The sequence below is a fragment of the Plecotus auritus genome, assembly GCF_963455305.1.
Source record: "Plecotus auritus genome assembly, chromosome: 7".
NCBI lineage: Eukaryota > Metazoa > Chordata > Mammalia > Chiroptera > Vespertilionidae > Plecotus > Plecotus auritus.
The window spans coordinates 102,907,306-102,921,919 of NC_137774.1; positions in this window are offsets into that span (position 1 = coordinate 102,907,306).

Genomic DNA, 14,614 nt, shown 5'->3' on the forward strand with positions numbered 1-14,614 from the left:
TTTGGCTCTCAATCCAAAACAAAATCAACTCATTGAGGACTCAGAAGAAAATATAAGAGATCTGGGGATGCTGAGAGTGTAAGAAAAACAAATGAGGCACTGAGGCATTAGACAAAACCTGCAATAGAGATGCAGAAAAAAGGGAAACAGAGTTACTTGGATGAAAGAAAGTAGAATAAAAAAAATAAAAAAGAAGCCGGATGGAGTGGGAGAGGAAAGGGTGGGGAACACAAATACATTGTCCAGATGGAACAGGACTCCTAGTTGTTAGTGCTTATAAACATTGCAATGATTTAATGACCTCTTAGGGGAAGTTATAAAATGTTTTGTTTCTGGAGTTGTTTGCATAAAAGGTAAGTAAATTGATGCAGAGAAGTTATTTTGTTGATGACATCTCTAGATGTCCTTCGAACTCCAATCCTATGATTTTGTAACTTAAGAATGACTAAGGTGCCTGGACAGCACGGCTCAGCAGTTGAGCACTGACCTATGAACCAAGAGGTCATGGTTGGATTCCTGATCAGGGCACATGCCTGGGTTGATCCCCAATGTGAGGAATGCAGGAGGCAACCAATCAATGATTCTCTCTCATCACTGATGTTTCTATCTCTCCCTCTCCATTCCTCTCTGAAAAAAAAAAAAAAAATGACTAAGGTGACACCAAAAAAGAAAAGAACCCATGCTTATGTTAAGCATACACACAAGATTTATGGTCTGCCTCAGAACTTTGTTCCAGAGTAACATGGAGTGAATTTTAAATGCATAGTTTTCTGCTGGTAATCATTTGCTTAACCGCTAAGAGGGACTCAATGCAATTGTGTAACAATATCCAATCAATACACATAATTGCCCTTCTGGCTCCCTTTATTTCTAAGTTCGATTTTCTTAAACTCCAAATTAAATAGATTTCTAATCAGCTTTCCAATAGTCTTCTTTAAAATATCACAATTTCTACAGACTCTACTAGATTGTTTCTATATTCTTAATTACAGGCCCAATATAAGTTGAACCAGCTAAAGAATATTTTTTCAAATTTCACAAAATGTGCCTCCACTCTAATGCAATTCTATTCTACATTATGAGGTATGCTTTCCTAAAAAACAGCAGCATACCCGAGTTTTCATTTCCATGTGTTATGATGGCTTAGATTTGAGGATGAATGTGCATTTTCTCTTATTTACCTGCATTTTCAATAATATATGTATCTATTTTTCCTTTAGGTTTGTTACACATGCAAAAAAATGTTCATGTTAATTTACTACCATGCAAATGAAGGTGAGACTAACAGCAATCAAACTTAAAGGTGGGAGCATTCTTTAGAATCTTAGCCTTCATTACCCCCTAATTTATAGGCCCATTTTATCCGGGCCTATAAATTTTAAAGGTTCATGTTGTATTTTGAAGGTCCACGTTCAATTATATACGGTATTCAAAAGCTTTGCACTATTCAAACTTGGCAGGATTATATTTAGACTGCTTCTCACTATCATTTTGGATGAGTTTTTGTGCGTGTAGTATGTCTTTTTATTTGTTTGTTTGTTTTTTACCTACTGTGAATAATATACTCAACTGCCTATTCATTATTTCTTTGGACACCTCTGCTATTTTCTGTTCCCCTTTTCCTTTTACTCCAGTATCTATTTGCTTTCAGTTCTTTTTATAGCCCAACCAATTCATCACATATAGCTAGTATTTTCTCATAATTTTCACTCTAAATACTGTCTCTGACATCTCACCAATATCCTGTTGGGTCCCACTATTTCTGAATTTATTTGAATGCTAATTACTTTAGTCTTGAGTATTTGGAAAGAATTAATGAATATAGGGGAAAACTGATGGTCCTAGAATTTTAAGGCCATTAACCCAGCTAGGTCATTAACTTTCAGAAAGGGTCCTTATAGGAGGGAAGGTGATTATCATTCTTGTAGTATCCTTACTTTAAAAAAGGAAAAATGGACCTACTTTCTCTGGCACAATGGTTTTCAGACATAATAGGATTCATGAATTTAAAACAAAATTAGGAAATGTCAAGAGTAACATTAAGACATTATTTATCAGCATGCCGTTTTACAGGAGAAAACAATAAATAGATTAATTTCATTAATTAAATACAAAAACAGAGAAGAAGGAAAAGATACACACAGTTGGAGAACTGTAAACTTGGGATTTTTTTTTTGCGGGGGGGAAGGGGCGGTGGGTGGTGGTGAGCAATAGAGCCAGTCCAGATATTCACAAAGAAACAACTTCACTAACGTATGGATTCTCTGAAAAATAGGACATATTTTGCAGTGACACGCATGCAACCAGCTGTCCCTATGTCATGTTTAGCTAGCTGTGACCTTTACTAGGCACCTCCACCTGAGGCTCTTTCTATAGCATTTCTCCTATGAGAATTTCTCAACTCCCCTGAGTTTGATCAAACAGCTCCCAAGCCATGCTGGCAATCAGGACATCAGTTCCCTCTGACACAGCATTATGGATTGAAAATTGCTTAGAAACAATGGCTTTTTGTTAGCATTTAACTATGTGAATACACACAGTGAAGTTGGACACAAAGCTTAAGGACCTACTCTCCTGTGTCATTTTGATGTTGTGACCCCATTCGTCTTTGAGCACCTTTTTGCATCTGGCACAAGATGTTATTGGATCTTCTTGTACTTTTCCTGCCCAGACCTGGATTCAGCTATTTCTCTAGGGCCCTCTCATTCCTTTCTGTTGGGGGATTAAAACAAATTTTTATGTTTTATGACTCAGAACTCAAAATAATAAAACCACAGATATCATTCCTATTCTTATTCCCTCCAATCTGTTCCTATCCATCTCCATCTTCAGGCCTCTGCTAAAATGTTCCATCATCCCCGAGTACTACAGGGAAGAGTAACTGTAGTCCCTGTTTTTACTTATCACACTTCACTTGCTTTAGTGTCCTTAATATTACCTATCACTACATGATATAATCATACATTTTTCCCTGTCAGCTTCAACTAGAATATAAATTCCATGAGAATACTTTGTTTCATTCACCACTATACCCAAGCACCCGGAATAATCCCATGCACAGTAGGTAACTCAATACATATTTGTTGTTTGACTTTTGTGAATAAATAACAATTTTTATTTTATACAAGTGGGAGCCACCCTAGAAAGACTGTTCCATGACTTGTGTTTTTCACACAATATCTCCTGGAGATCATCTCACATAAATTTTCACCTTATTTTTAAAATAATTAGAGTATTTACATGTTTATGTACTGTGCCTCTTTTATTACTCAGGTATTTACAGCAAAATGATGACAGTACTGTATAACATAACAGATTTTTTTTTAATTTGAGAGAAAAGAAAAGGGCAAGTGTGTGTGTGTGTGTGTAAATGTTCTAAGTGTTAACAATTTGGAAATTTTGGAGAAGGTATTCAAGTATTCTTTTCATTTTCTAAAAAAATGAAAAGAGTGGGAAAATGAAAAGAATGGGAAAAAGAAAATAATAATGAAGGTGAGTCTGCAAAGCAAGGAGCATGGTGAGAGATGCAGAGACATCTCCTACCTCTCTCACCTTTATTTTTCTCACCCCTAAATTCCCTCTAAGAAAATAAATTACAGTAAATTTCCTGCTCTGACAAAAGCAAACACAACCCATATACAGTTTGCTATGAATAATGCATTCTAAAAGAACTATTTTATTTGAAAATACAAAATGTTACATTTTGGGATTTCCTGGGAGGTGGGGTTGACATTTGATAATAATTCAAACAATATAAATACCAGAATAACTGGTTATTTTTATGTCTATTTGATGGGCAAACTGAAACACTATCCTAATTAAAAGGAGTCCCTATAGAAATGCATACTGAACACGCAATAGTAATAACTTTAACAAGACATTAGTATTTCCTCCAAGGTCCAAAGGTGGTAATGTTATATATCATACATTCCAGGGAAGTGTCAAATAAACTGAGCAGGATTGGCCTCAGGCAAAACTGTAACATGGGCAAGTTTATGCTTTATTCCCAGGCTTCTCACTTTTAGATGATTCCGACAGCTCTTGGGTTGCCATCTAAAGCAGGTGTTATTTATTCATTCAATTTGTTTCTTCTCACCTCTGAGAACTTAACTCTGCCATGTGCCTGCTCTACTCAACCATCTACTCCCTGATTCTCACAGGATTTTACTTCTGCAAAGAAATTTACTTTTTTTCCTTCCTGGTCCACAGTATTTGCTAGCTAGCATTATAAATCATTCCCACTTGGCATGCTAATTAGAAGTACTAGATGACCATTCCATACAAGTGTTAACACAAGACAATACCATGACTTTTGGTCTAATGCCTCAGTTACATCAGAGTTATTTCTTAGCTTCCTCTGTGAACCTATAGCCCTGTGCCCATCTTTTTTTTTTAAACACATGTTATTTCAATTGCAATCATTTCTCTAGGTCTCTATCTCAACCCAATGAGATCAAGTTCCTTAAGGCCAGATATTACATCTTGAACACTTTTGTAACCCAACAAGTGACCCGACACTTAGCACGTTATAAATGCTTATGAAAAGACTATTGAAATTAATTATCAAATGGAAAACAAATTTCAGACATACCTCATTTTATTGCTCTTTGATTTATTATTAAACTTCACAGGCATTGCAGTTTTTGTTATTGTTTTGGGTTGTTTGTTTGTACTTTAAAAAAACAACAACACTCCATCAGCAAGACCCTCCATCAGCAAAAAGATTACAACTCACTTTATTGCTACACTCATTTTACTACAGTGGTTTGGAACCGAACTCACAATATCCAAGATATGTCTGTATTTCTGGAAATACTACAGCCCACAAGTGACCTTGCTTATCAGAGGGAATGCTTTGTTTTGGGAAAGAACAAACTAAGAAGAGGAATAACAGTTAGGGTAGCCAAACACCAAAAGCTGTTCCCCATTCATGGAAATACTCTACATTTGGAGAGCAGAGAAATTCAAAACAGACTTCTGGTTGAAACAAAGGGTAGCTTTATGGGAGGAAGGAGCTCAGTATGCAATCTTGAGACAAACCAAGAAAAACACAGGCAGTAAAATCTCAGACATTTCTCATAGCAATATTTTTACTGATATAGCACCACGGGCAATGGAAACAAAAGAAAAAAATAAACAAATGGGACTACATCAAACTAAAAAGTTTTTGCCAACCAAAGGAAACCATCAACAACATGAAAAGACAACACACTTTTCATTTGGAAGTGTGGAAGAACATACTCGCCAGTGATATATCTGATAAGGGGTTAATAACCAAAATTTATAAAGAACTTATAAAACTCAATACCAAGAATAAACAATCCAATTAAAAAATGGGCAAAGAACCTGAATAGATACTTCTCCAAAGAAGACATACCAATGACCAATAAGCATATGAAAAGATGCTCAATGTCACTAATCATCAGAGAAATATAAATCGAAACCACAATGAAATATCATCTCAAAATGTCAGAATGGCTATCATCAATAAATCAACAAACAACAAGTGCTGGCCAGGATGTGGATAAAAAGGAACCCTCGTGCACTGTTGATGGAAATGCAGACTGGTGCAGCCACTATGGAAAACAGTATAGAGTTTCCTGAAAATTTTTTAAAAAAATAAAAATTAAAAATGGAACTGCCTTATGACCCAGAGATTCCACTTCTGGAAATTTGTTGGAAGAATGCCAAAATACGAATTTGAAAGAATTTATGCGTTCCTCTGTTTATTGCAGCATTATATACAACTAGTGACCCACATTAAAAGGGGATTAGAGGAAATAATTTAATATTGCTATTTGCCCTTTATAATAGAAGTGTCAGAGATGAAAGAAAATTAGTAAAATGTATATGAAAATCTTCCTCCTGTCAGAGTCTGGGGCTCACCACAGGACCCAGAGTCAAGTCCCTGCCCATCCACATGCACCTCAAAATTGCGTGAGACCCAGACCGGGCCAGCCCACCCCCATTGGGCTAGATCTAGACCCGGCCAGTCCCACCCTTGTCAAGCCCCACTGGGCGGGAGTGCAGCCTGAGTTCCCCCGACCCATCAATGGGGGGTGCACCTTTAGGTCCCCTGCCAAGCCCCGCTGGGTGGGGGGCACAGCCTGAGGTCCCCTGTCAAGCACCGCCAGGCGGGGGTGCGGTCTGAGGTCCCCCTGCCTGGTGTGGGGTGGGGGGCACAGCCTGAGGTCCCCTGTCAAGCACCACAGGGGTGGGGGAGGGCGTAGCTTCAGGTCCCTGCTGATTGCTTGTTAAGGCTCCTTATGGGAACTTGGCTGCAGCTGTGGGTGCAGCCATCTTTGTGATGGAGTGATGGTCAATTTGCATATTCCCTCTTTATTATATAGGGTTATTATATAAGATAGCCAAGATTTGAAGGCAGTCCAAGTGCTCATCAGCAGCTGAGTGGATATACTAGTAAAAGCTGTGGTACATTTACACAATGGAATACTACTCAGCTGTCAGAAGGAAGAAAATTTTACCCTTTGCAACAGCATGGATGGATCTGGAGAGTATCATGCTAAGTGAAATAAACCAGTCAGAGAAAGATAAGCACCATATAATTTCACTCATATGTGGAATACAATGAACAAAATAACGAACAAAATACCAGTAGAAACAGATCCATAGATACAGAGAACAGACTCACAGCAGTCAGAGGGGAGGGAGGTTGTTGAGCTGGGTGAAAAAGATGACGAGATTAAAAAAAAACATCATGGACACAGACAACAGTATGGTGATCACAAGAAGAAAAGGGGTGGGGTGGGGAGAGGTAGAAGGGGGTGAGGGTATAGGGTCGATAAATGATGATGGAAAGAGACTTGACTAAGGGTGGTGAACACACAATACAATATGCAGATGGTGTATTATAGAACTGTACACCTGGGACCTATACAATTTTATTAACCAATGTCACCCCAATAAAGTCAATAAAAAGGTAAAAAGAAAGAAAATGTTTTTTTTTTTAAAAAAAAAAAAACAACAACAACAGATTTGGGGCCATTTACTGTTGAGCTTTCACTTTTACGCAGGTGATTCTTGTTAAACTGAGGTAACAAAAATTAACTTTAAATCTTTTTCAACAATATATTATATATATATCTCCTCCTGGAACTTAAAACCTTAACCTAATTAATGTTCTGGTCCTACCAAAACGAGCAATGTCTTTAGAAAACGAGGGAAAAAGACGAAATTTTGTTTTGAGGCAAACGGCAATGATGTATTGACATCTACAGTAAATTGCAGTGGGGCCGAGATTCTAAAACTGTGAACTACGGAAAACCACTTCTAATATATGGTCCTCTAGACCTGCTGCTAGATTCTAACGGAGAACACGGGGGACGGCAGACCGCCCGAACGCTAGACCCAGAATCAGCGTCTTCTGTTCCCCTGAGCAAAACGCCGACTTACCTGCACCTCCGATTCCTCATCCGAAAACCTAGCTCGTTGAACTTCTGTGATTTTAAGATTCTTTCAAGACGTATTACTAAATAATTCCACGTTTGATTTGTCCTTTTTGAAAAAAAAAAAAGTGTTGGAATGTCCTCATAAACGGTATTAGCACGTACAAGTGTGGAGTATATTCTGTGACCTCGCTCCCAAGACCCAGGCCGAGATCGCACAGCTTGATTCTCGCGGTTTTGCGCTTGCGGAATGCGGGCTGCAGAGGGCTCGCAGCTCAACTCTCTCAAGCGATTATCCTCAGGTACAGGAAGTTCACTGGCAACAAACACTTCTTCCCAATAGTGTCTTCCTAGCTACTGATGACTGCAGCCATACAAGGGTTCATTCAGCCTGCTTGCCTCAATTTGGGACAACTCTGAAAGTGCCCTCTGGGTGAGCAACCTAAGGATTCTGATGAAGCCTATTGCACCTGCAACACAGTGCACCTCCTCCCTCAACGCAATCCTGCCCCTCTCGCTCCGTTTCAGGTATTGTATTCTGTCCAGGAGTATTCCCCAATATCCTGCTGCAAGCACACCTCCTCCGGGTCAAGTCGTATCACAGGGAAGCCCACAGCAGATAGTTGGTATTACCAGTACTATGAAGCAAATTATAAAATAGAATTTGAGGAAACGGATCATGAGCATCTGGTAGCTGGTACTTATAATCCCTGGTGTGCTCTTGTGGTGCAATTATTAGAACTTTTATCTGTGGTAAGTTGGGGTGAGACATCAGCATGTCAGAAACCTCCGGCAAGTGTCAGGTATTTGAGAGGCTTCAGAAGAAAAGCAATTATAAGAACTGTAGAATCAGACAACTTTTGCTGGCTACTACTGATGCACTGTAAAAATTCAATGACACTCTGAGGGGGGGATTAATCGCAAGTTTAAAGCTAAGCATAAAAGTCAGAGGGCCTCCTTGGAAGCATAGAAAGATTCTCATCTACTGCAGACAGAGGAGAGAAAACGCTTAAGATCAAGCCCAACAGTGAAGTATAAGGAAAGCAGAGATCCAGCTGAGAGAAACTGAATTCTCAAACCCAGCAGGTATGCTACTCAAGGTGGAACCCTGAGACTTGGAATGAGAACATCTGGGCTGAGACTCAAGAATCTTGACCTCTCAGAGCCTACTCAACTCTCTAGCCCTGCAGAAGTAGTTTACTCTTCTCAAAGCTTACTACCCTATCCTTGCTTGACGATGATGCAGAGTCTTGAAAGAGTAAATACCTTCTCAGATTTTCCCCCTCCCCCCTCACTAATCCTAGCTACAAGACCAATAACCAGGGTCAAATCACAGCATAACCCAAACAAAATGTCCTGGGCCTCCTAGGAGAGAAGAGGGATGCAGAAGCTGTAGCAAGTCCTTGTGAATGTGACTCAGCAGAAGCCAGGAGAGTGTGTATAGGGCTGGATTCTGAAGGTTCTGGATCAAGGAGTATGGAGCATGAAGTCAGATAAGATAGAGTTTATCAAGTTTATCAATATGGGGATGAGACAGAATAGGGGTAACACCAGACTCCATCTTCACCAAAAGAACTCCATCTTAGAGGCCTGACTATGACTCCTTGCTTTCAGTAGAACTCCATGGTTGAAATTAACCTAACCACATCCTTAAAGGAAAGAATGTATAATGATAACATCCTTTCTCAACATCGTGTTCTGCAAAATAGTTTTGTCGATTAGATGGCAACCAGAATGTGTGCACAAGTATAATTTTACAGGCCCTTTGAGTGATCCACTAACCATGGAAAATATCTTGTGACTACCACAGGATCAACCACCACCAGATGACGATAGTGGAACAACTGACCTCATCCTCATTCCCAAACCCTTTACCCTCCCTAAGGCCCCTGTATAAGCCATCCACAAAAACCCCTTGGGGAGCTCAACTTCTCTTTCCTGGTTGACTCCCTTGTGCACAAGCTCTATTCAATAAACTCTTATCTGCTTGATCTTGTCCTCAGTTCAGTGCTCATTTCTATAATATTGAGACTCAAGAACCTCGCATTCAAAGTCTGGTAAGAGGACACTCTCCTGTGACACAGGACTTAATAATCTGACAAGAACCGTGAGAGATGGTGCTAACACACTGCTAAAATGGCTCTAAGAAGCCTGGGAAAAGCGATGGCTCACACTAAGAAAACTAGAAATGTCAGAATACCTGTGATAGTGAAAAGGGCTCAAAATGATCAGGAAGGTAATATGCTAGGAAGTACATTGTAATATAAGGGGGAAATAAACCATTATTCACTGGCCAACTGTGTTGCAGGGATGGGTGTGAGGGGCAACACTCTTTATTGAAGCAATGGGGAGTGTGCTGGTGAAAGAAAAACCAGAAACAGTAAGAAATGTATTGGTGGCTGTTCTTTTTAAAACAGAGATAAAAGATGCTGTACAGTATTAGCCTACTGAATAGGAATTTTGCTTTCTTAAAATAATAAAAGCCACAATATAATACTTCAGAAACAAGGGGTATGCAATTATCCAAATGAGAAGCAAGGTGGAGTTGTAAATGTTACCTTATTGGGTTCACTGTTTTCTGAAAGAATTCTGAATATTCTGGGATGCAATTAAATTAATTCGTAGTAGTATGATTTTTTAAAAAATATATTTTATTGATTTTTTACAGAGAGGAAGGGAGAGGGATAGAGAGCTAGAAACATCGATGAGAGAGAAACATCGATCAGCTGCCTCCTGCACTCTCCCCACTGGGGATGTGCCCGCAACCAAGGTACATGCCCTTGATCAGAATTGAACCTGGGACCCTTCAGTCTGCAGGCCGACTAAAACTCAGTTTTGCCTAATGAGGCAATAAGTACCCTCTGAGTACCTGACCTCATCCCCACCTCCATCTGGCTGGTGGAAATACCAACAATTCCTTGCCCTCTTTGTGCTTAGGAGATTATTTTGATTGCTCTCTTTTAGTCCTTTTCCAGCCTTGAGTAGTCAGCTGAAGACCAGGGGACTCTCACAGATGTCTGGAGCTCTCTTTCTCTCTCTCTCTTTCTGTGTGTGTGTGCAGCTCTCTCCTTTCCAGTACTCTCCCCTGAGAACTTTAACCATGTTGACCCTCCCACACGCTCAGCTCAGTCTGCTCAGCTCAAAATATTTACAAATGAGAGACGAAAACTCTATTAAGAAACTGCAACCATGGCCAGTGTGGTTCAGCTGGTTGAACATCACCCCATGCACTGAGAAGTCACCGGTTTGATTCCTGGCCAGTGCACATGCCAGGGTTTCAGGCTCAATCCCTAGTGGGGAATGTGTAGGAGGCTGCTGATTGATAGTTCTCTCTCACCAATGTTCCTCTCTCTCTCTCTCTCTCTCTCTCTCTCTCTCCCCCCCCCCTGCAAATCATTAATATATATATATATGTGTGTGTGTATATATATATATTATTGATTATTTTTATATATATAAAATCAGTCGTTTCTCCTCTCATATCAGTATCCTAGTGTTAAAAAAATGCAGCAAGATGAACATACTGACCAAGTTTAAGCATCAACCCATGCAAATCTGTGTGCATTTTCTCAAATAATTACTAGTTGGTGTATTACTCTTTCCCAGAAATCTCAGAGATATCTGTAATACAGAATAAGTGCACCACCCAGAGAGTTTTATTAAGATGTTTAATTACCAGAAAACACTATAAAACATTCATGCAACCATTGAAATTTTTTAGGTTTCTTTCATCTACAAAATGCAAAATTCTTACACCCCAGATAAACTGCCAATATGTGAGCTCCCACATTCTTCCTGCAGCCTCAATATTGTATGTCTTTATAGTAAACAAAGATGGAATTCCAGGCCAACCAATGGCCCTATTTTCAAAAAACTTGTTTCTCACCCACAGTGGTGGGACCCTGCAGTCATGTTGGAATCACCTACCCTGTACACCATGGGGTAGATACACAAGCAGGATAAACCAAAAAAATTCTCTACCTACCAGAAATTTGGAAAGGGACCTAAAAGTCCCAGTTGATTTCTTAGTGACCTTTACAACTGCCTGCAGCTGTCACATGGAAAAGCAGGGAAAGTTGATCTACAGAGAGTAGAGAGTACAGATTGAATATGCAAAGAGAAACAGAGACTATTTGGGAAAGAGTGAACAAGGTTATTGATAGCTTTCCAACTCTTGGTAATTTCCCTGTGTAAAATACATCTATGTTTCCTAATATTGAGTTCCAATAAGAAACCATTTTAATAAATTCTCCTTCTCCCACTTAAACTATTATAACAAAAATTGACTTAGCATGCCTTATAAAAATGCATCTTTATTTGTCTCCCATTGTCTCTTTAAATTATTCAATGAGGGAAAATTTACTCTTGCCCTTGGATAAATTATTTTGCTAGTAAGTCCCATAAGTTTTTGTTCTCATCTAAAATCGAACTTGTCCTGCAGTGACTTTAAAATCCATCCATCATCTCAGTTCTTTGATTTAAATTCTCCAGGTCCAGATATAACCCAAATTCAACTTTTCTGTGAGGCTACCACTAAAGGTTAGCCATTTGTAAATGGAAAGGGAGAGAAGCAAAAAGGGGGCACATCATCTTCTCTACTAACCATGTCTTCTCCTCTGCTAACCATTGTTTCTGACATCCAAAGGGTTGAATGCCTAGGAAAGGGGCATGGGGGCAAAAGCAGTCATATATAGTGGGTAAAGGTTTCATTTGGCAATTAGCCCCTCTAAGTGACAAATGTATGGATGTTGACCTATCTCACCAGAACCTTTGTGAACATTCCAGGAAATACTTTTCACCCCATGCTAAGTGCCTCTGGCTGCCATTCCCTCAAGGTGACAAGTACACACGTTTTTCTGGTAGCTCTTTCCCCTTCACCCCCTAGATTCCTAGTAGTGGGTCATCCATGCCACACAAAACTCCCTCTTGGAATACTCTTGGAGTCTCTCTTGGGTAGAATCACAAGTGGCTCCATCAGGTCTATCTTTCCTGAGAGGTCCATCCTTGGTGCATAGGAGGCATGCATTCTTTGCACAGGTGCCTCTGAGAGTGGGTGATGTTTCAGAGTCCTCTGTTCTCTTTCTGCGCCCTGCTGCCACCTGCTAAGAGCAGAAGCCTCTCACCTAGACCAGGAGTACATCTTATGTTTTTTTCTGAGTGGTCCTACTGAGATAGCACCACCCTCACCTCCTCTTTCTCAAGGAGCAGTGGGGATCAAAACTCACAAATCCCTTCTTTTCTTCTTCCTGAGATCCTTTTATCAATTGACTTGGGTCACGGTCCCTAAGAGGGGTCAAAGAGTATAAAACAAATCTGCCCACTTACTTTGAATTTTTTCATTTCAATATAGCACCTTTCTTTGTGTGAAATAGCCATTGCATCTTGTTACCATCGTAAAGAGTTAAATCTTATCACATAACATTAGCATTAGTTAATTTCTGTTATTATCCCTCCCACTCCTGCCAAAGTACATTAATTAAGAATTCCTCCAGTATTCATAGTAAACACCTACCCTTTATGAACATGTAGGTAAATCTCACTATTGAATGACTGTGAACGTTTATGGAAAGAGACAATTTGCTGTCAAGAATTTAGCTAACAAATGAGCTAGCAAACCATTCAACATCCTTATCCATATGTGATCATGATTGTCTTTACCCACAGACATAAAAAATAACTCCTGTGAAATGCTTTAGGAAAAAGATCATTCTTATTTAGAAAAACAGAAATAAAAGATTATAGAATATGAGTGTGGCTTAAATTTATGACTTTTAGAATCACCAGACCCTCCACTCACTGAATAAATATTAACTGATCCCCTAGCAATGTGCAAGCTGTTGGGATGGGTGCCAAGAATAGATGGGGAATAAAATGGGCATGAATCCTGCTCCTTTGAAGCCTACTACCTATATTTGCTCTGTCTAAAAACAAAACAAACAAAAAAAAGATTCATGAAATTATTTCCATCAATGCCGTACTCATCAAGGGAGAAAGAAAATTGTGATGAAAGGTAAAATCTGCTTAATTATGGTGTGAAAATAAGGACAGGAAAGATGTGCCTTGAATAAAAAATGTGAATCTTTAGAAAGCCAGGTGCCTGTACAAGTTATTTTCATGAGGTACACAAATGAACTGCTCTATAACAGAGTAATGGAAGGTAAAGAAGTAATTTTGTTGAGTATAATATGAAGCTAACAGGAAAAATAGAATAAGGTAACCACATTTTTGCAGAATTTCTCTCTCCTAATCTGAAGAAACTAATGAAAAATCAGGATTCTGGTTGGGAACAAGTAAGTGCTCAGTGTCTGTTGGAGAAAAATGTCTTCTCACAAACAGACATACACATACATATGCACACGCGTGCACACGTGAACATGCACATGCGCATGTCTTGTAGTATAGCAACAGCCTTCCTCATTCGTCAGCATTGCTTTTATCTTGTACCTTCATGGAGGTTGAAGGTTAATCCTATATAATAAAAGCCTAATATCCTAAGTGTCCTGTTGTCCTTTCAACCAATGAAAGCGTAATCCTGTCTAATAATCTAATAAAAGAGTAGTATGCAAATTGACCATACCTCCACTACACCCACAAGTCACGCCCACCAGCCACACCCACCAGCACACCCACCAGCCAATCAGGAGAGAATATGAAAATAAACACAACCAAGATGGCTGCAGCCACAGAGAGCAGGAGGGAGGCTTGGGTTTCCCCAGCAATGGAGGAAGCCAAACTTTCTGCCTGCCCTTGCTGGCCCAGGCCTCCACTCAATGCTACAAAGTTTCAATGATAGAAGATAAATAAATCCCAACAGAAATGGCAGCCGCCACGGAGCGAGCAAAAGGCTTGGCTCCACTAGAGGCTACAAAGTTTCAATTGTAGAAGATAAATAAATCCCAGATACCAGGGCCTCCGCTTGGGTCGCCGGGGGGCATGGCTGGCCTGCAAACCACCACAGCCCCTTGCCCAGGCCGCCCCACGCTCCAAGGGAACCCCCACCCTGATCCCGGACACCCTTCAGGGCAAACCAGCTGGCCCCCACCCATGCACCAGGCCTCTATCCTATCTAATAAAAGAGTAATATGCAGATTGATGATCACTCCAACACACAAGATGGCTGCCCCCATGTGGTCAAAGATCCTGCCCCCATGTGGACAAAAGATGGCCGTCACAAGATGGCCAGCAGGGGAAGGCAGTTGGGAGGAATC